The 5,468-nt window shown below is 44.1% G+C and overlaps 2 pseudogenes; both read right to left on the reverse strand.

The window, feature by feature from the left end:
• The window catches only part of LOC101580804, a 12,364-nt pseudogene extending 10,973 nt beyond the window's left edge, over positions 1–1,391 (reverse strand).
• Positions 1,392–3,386: 1,995 nt separating this feature from the next.
• On the reverse strand, positions 3,387–5,468 carry LOC101574181 (annotated as a pseudogene).

A 5,468-nucleotide genomic window follows, 5' to 3' on the forward strand; every position in this document is an offset into this window, starting at 1 on the left:
TATATATATATATCTTCATTTTCATGTTGCTGCAAAATTTCAATTTTCTTCAAACCTCCACGTTCTTCTATTATTTCAGCTTCTGTGCTTGCTTCATCACCAACCATTATCAATGTTTTTTAGACCTTCTAGAATGACCCGAAATACTTGGGAATCTTTAACTGACAGTAAATTACAAAATGGTGTATTGCACTCTGTTGGACAAGGTACTCAACCTGATCTTTCTGCCACTTATTGTTAAATTTCTAATTGCCCATGCAGCTTATTTTTGTGTTCTGAATCCCCCTTAGCAAGCTGATGAATCATCACAGGGATTAATCCAGCATCTATTACAGCTTGAACTTGTTGTTGATTGCCTACTGCTATGTTGGAAAGGAACCAAACTGCTTCCTTATTTATCTTCTCCTTTGGGTGTGATAGAAGACTGGGGAAGTAGGACAGGGCATCACAGTTGAGTACAACATGCATCTGCTCATCAGTGCCTGCCAAACTGTTGCCAACCACCCTGAGTGCTGCAGTTTGAACTTTAACTTCCTGGTGGTTCCGAAGGGGCACTAGAAATGGCACAACACCTGAATTAATAACCATTTGTATCTGTTCCTTCTCTCTATCTGTCAAGTATGGCAGAGCCCAAACAGTGTCTACAAGAATATTTATGTCTGTATGGTATATGAAGATACATAAAGCTGGAAAAATCTCCTGAACTGTCTCCATAAGTGGTGGGGGGTCCTTATTCCTACAGAGATTTACAATGACCCATGTGACACTCTGAAGGAAGGTGATGGGAATGGAGAGATTGATGAAAGACAGAAGAAGTTTGACAACTCCCAGTGATATGACATAATCTCTACATTGAGGACCATCACCTCTAATGTTTCCCAAAGCCCATACTGCTTGTTCACAAGCAATCTGATGTGGTGAATGGAGAAGTCTTAGAAAAAGTGGTACTGCATGGGACTGTACAATAGCTTGAGTCTGTGCAGAAGTTCCTGATGCTGTAGAGAAGGGTTATCATCCTTTTCTAAATATTTGACTAGAATTGGTAAAATTCCAGATTTTATTAAGTCATCAGTGGGTGGGTTTCTGTAACTGGATAACAGTTTTCTTGCTGCCTGGACAGCACTCAACTGGGCCACTGGGTTATCACTTGTAGCATTCTGCAATATAACTTCTAGTGTTACATTTTGTGCTTTAAAATCAGTATCAACATCAGAATCTTCTAAACTTTATTCTTGGGGAACATTTCTCTTTTTCAGTAAGTGTTTGTCTCTTTTGTTCTTTCATAGTTCAATTGTCACTTCATTTCTGTGTCTTCCTGTTGTTTCCACATCTCAGCCCTTGTTCTTGAAACTCATCATGTGGTGGTTCTCCAAGCCAGGGTTCTCAGCCATGGCTGTGCACAGCTCTGGCGGTGGCTACTCCTGCTGCTGTGGTGGCTGCTGCAAGCCTAAAATTTCTCTGTTTGATATGTAATCTTTTCTTTGACAGAACCATCAAGAGTTGGCATTGTACAAGCCAATTAGAAGTCACGTGCAGAGGGCCTTGATGTAGAAGATATTCTCCTGCTTTGTCAAAGCTGCCAGCAACCAGGACAAACTGGGAGGGGTTAGTCTCCCTGAAACTTGAAGAAGGAATCAGGGACTTTATAGGTAAAATCTTGCATGGGATCCCAGTGACAGAATAATGAAATCAAGGGGGACCACCTTCTTGGAGTAGAAAAGTCATGGAAAAAGTCTAGTAACACCCTTTGATGTTTATAGGTCCCTTCTACCCCATTTCCTCATGGTAAAAACTGGGTTTCCAATCATTATAAAAATGGTTTTCCGTAACAGCACTTCCCTTGCAAATGTAACTTATAAGAGAAGAATTTTCAAACCTCCCTGTTTCCTTGAAGTACACTCTTATATAAAGGACCTGCTCTACTCTTGCTTTCTAGCTTCAAAAGTGATCCTTGTAATCACTTTCTTTTTTTTTTTTTCGTTTTGTATTTTTTTTTATTTGCTCCAGGTGAGGTTTGTAACTGTCACTTTCCCACACTCTGGATTTTTTCTGATCCTACAAGGATCTCTCTCTAACATGACAAATCAGGCACAAAGACTCCTCACCCTGCCCTCTTGCCAATGGAGCTCCTTTTTTGAAAGATTTCAAATGTTACTGTATGAACTAGATGGACTCCATGCTCAGCTTCTCAGATTCTGACCACTTTGGCTGAGCCCCTTTTTGGCAGGGAGACACAAGGGAATGCAACTTGATTCCCCTCCTTTAGCTTGTTAAAAACCAAGGGGGAACCCCACTGGCCAGGAAGCTCTCTTCAAGCTGAGTCCCTTTCCCCATCCTTGGTTAAAACCCTTCGCACATAAGACCAGATGGAAGCTGATGTTTTTACTCATCTAGCTATTTTAAAGCACAATTATATGTTGGCTTGCCAGTTAGCTCAGTTATTTAGGTGTCTGCATGAGCAAACCCAGTCAGGTGCAGAGGACCGCAGTTTGATCCTCAGCTCCACATGCCATAGGAGACCTGCCCTGAAGACAGTCTGAGCCAGCCCCCAACCCAAAAAAGTCTTTCTCAACTTAAAAAAATGAAGCACCATTATGAAGTCAGGTTGTACAGTAGTTAACAGCAATATATATCTATATATATCTATAGTTATATATCTATATATCCATATCAGTAGCTTCTAGAAATTGGTTTCCTCTTCAAGGCATCCTGTGTAGTAGAAACCTAAAATACTGTAGAAAAGTATCTTGTGTGGTGATCTCATTTCTTTGCTGCTAGTTGGTTCTGTTTGCATGACCAGGAATGGTGCTGGGAGGACAGCTCAGAAGCAGGAAGGAAGTTCGACCCCAGAGTGTCTAATTTTCTACCCCTGCTTGTGCTTCTAACTGATCAAGCTAGAGACAATAATAAAAAAGATATATAGTAAAAAGAAAAATATCCAATATATAGATTTTTATAGAATTTCCTTTTCTCATCTCTCTGGCCTTTCCCCTGCTGTGTATCAATACTGTTTTTTTTTTGTTACTGATTTTGGCTGCAATAACACATCTGTTTCAGTCACAGCAAGAAACAAAAACCCAAACAAACTTAAAACTTCTCTGAAAGAGAAGAAAACTAAAGATTTGATCCAAAAAGGGGAGAAGGGAGAGGGCTTGGTTTTGCTTTTTAAATAGGACTGAAGATTAACATTGAAAAATCAGGGATAGTGTCCAAACTTTTTCACAAGACAAAGCCCTCCTGTACTTCCACCTCTGTGGTTTTTGTTTTAAATTCCTCTTTCTTTTCTGGGTGCTGATACTTCTCTCCATCCTCATGTTCTTGGTATTTTATTGTTTTGTGTTTTTTTTTTAACTTTGTGTTACTACCTCGGTTTGCCCCCATACCCTTTACACATAAGCAAAATATTCCTTCAGTAGAGTGAAGAGGTGGTGGATGACTGGTATGCTCCAGGTCTGGCCCAGCAGTCTCTGCCTTGCCAAGTGGCTCATGTTGGAGACATCAGTACAGTGGACAGGGAAGCTAAACACCCTTTCCATTTCACTGCACCATAAGATGTCCTCTTTCTCATTCACGAAGACAGGGAAATGTTGGTTTTTGCCTTGCTTTCTGGCATTTGACCTAGTAGAAATGGCCTTCACTTTGCTGAACTTGGCTATTCTACTGTGTTCCAGAGACTCTTGCAGCTCCAGCTCATTGGTCATAGTGGATGCCAATGACCTGTTCATACCAGGAAGGTTACCCCAGAAGTAGCATGCCCTGTATGCAGTTGGCACTTCTTTGGCATCAATCATCACAAGACTAGACTAGAGAAATAATGAGATGGCCCTCTTGTACTAATGACCATGGCCACCACATTCTCAAAGAGCCAGAAGAAGGCATGGTCATCTCCCTCCTTGGGCTGTGCATCATGTGGGAGGTGGTAGAACTCAAAGAAGAGCTGGCCAGTGCCCTTGTAGTGTCCCTTGTGGGCAGAGTTGATGATGAAGAGGTCATTGCAGGGACTTCCTCCTATCACCAGATGGAATGGGCCCCACTCCTGGATATGCTTCTGTGTGACATTGCAGACATCCCTGATGTACATGATCTTCTCCTGGTGCCACACCATGCGCACTGTAATGGAGTCCTCACACACCTCTGAGGCAATGTAGCAGTCCACTCGGATGCCCAGGTTCTTCAGCACCAGGAGCCCAGTAGCAAGTCCATTAAAGAGAGACAGCACCCTGAGCGATTTCCATTTTTCAGCTGGGACAGGTGGATAAACCTTCAGAGGGTCAAGTTCCTGGCATGGTTATTGGCAAAGAACATCTGGAGGTGAGAAGGCTAATCTTCCCACCACCACAGCAGCCCATACGTACACTTGGCCTGCATATGTAGCAGTTCCAGGGGTCTTCCTTGATAGCTGCCTGGTCAGCCCCTGGCCCCACCAAGAGATCCATGCACTCCACACAAAAGCACCTGCAGCAGTTGTTCCCACACATGGACAGCTTGCGTCCCCCACAGCAGATGGTGCAGTAGGACTGGTAGTCGTCATCATCATACTGATTCACACATTCCAGAAAGCAGTTCTTGCAGTTCTGGCACATTCCTCCAACGAAGAGTGGGTGCTCCAGGGTGACACTGAGGCTCCCACATGTAATTCAAATGTCCTTGATGTTCCTGCACTTCTGCCTCATCTCATACACCAGCCACTCTTTTGTGCATTCATCAATAATCTCCTTAACCTTGGGCTTCTCTGTTATGCTCTTCCATGGCTTTTTGGCTGGAGGAGGTGGTGCATATGCAGCTGCTTCAGGCTTAACCCAGATGTCTTTGTAAACTTCCTTATAGATTCTTCTTCTCTTGTGGTGGCTCCAGGTCCTTGGGGTCTGAGGGCTGGAACACTCTGAGGGTTCACTCAATCATGTGCTTGTTCTGTACCTCCACAGCCTTAGTGTCACTCTTGCCATTTTCATGGCAGGCCAGGAACAACTTCCCTGCATGGCTGCTGGCCACCTGCAGCACTTTGTAGATCACCTTGCAGCATATGTGCTGCTTGTTGCAGGTAGCCTGGTGGAATGTGCTCCAGAAGGAGCTCAGAGGGATCAGCTTCTCAACACATATGATGGAGAACTTGCTGTCTCCAAATCACATGTCCTAGAGGGTGCCTTCAGCTGTTCAGCTCCAGCCATCACCCACCAAGACACAATGCAGCCTGGCCACCAGGGGAATCCCCAAAGTTTCCCCTACACTAACTCCCCAGTGCCAATGCCCTGGATGTGCTCATATTCTGGCTCATCCTCAGCTGCTTTGGTGGCATTCTTGTCCTCAGCATTAGCCCCCACAGGCTCAGGAGCAGTGGCCATAGTGGGGGATGTGGGGTCAGTGGGCTGCTGCACAGCAGGAGGGCTGGCCTCCTCTACCTTCTGTGAGTCCCAAGACCCCTGGTTTTCTTCCACAGCATTCATTATGGCAATTACCTTGGCTTTCTT

This window comes from Octodon degus, unplaced genomic scaffold (assembly GCF_000260255.1).
Source record: "Octodon degus isolate 3935 unplaced genomic scaffold, OctDeg1.0 scaffold00011, whole genome shotgun sequence".
Classification (NCBI taxonomy): Eukaryota; Metazoa; Chordata; class Mammalia; order Rodentia; family Octodontidae; genus Octodon; species Octodon degus.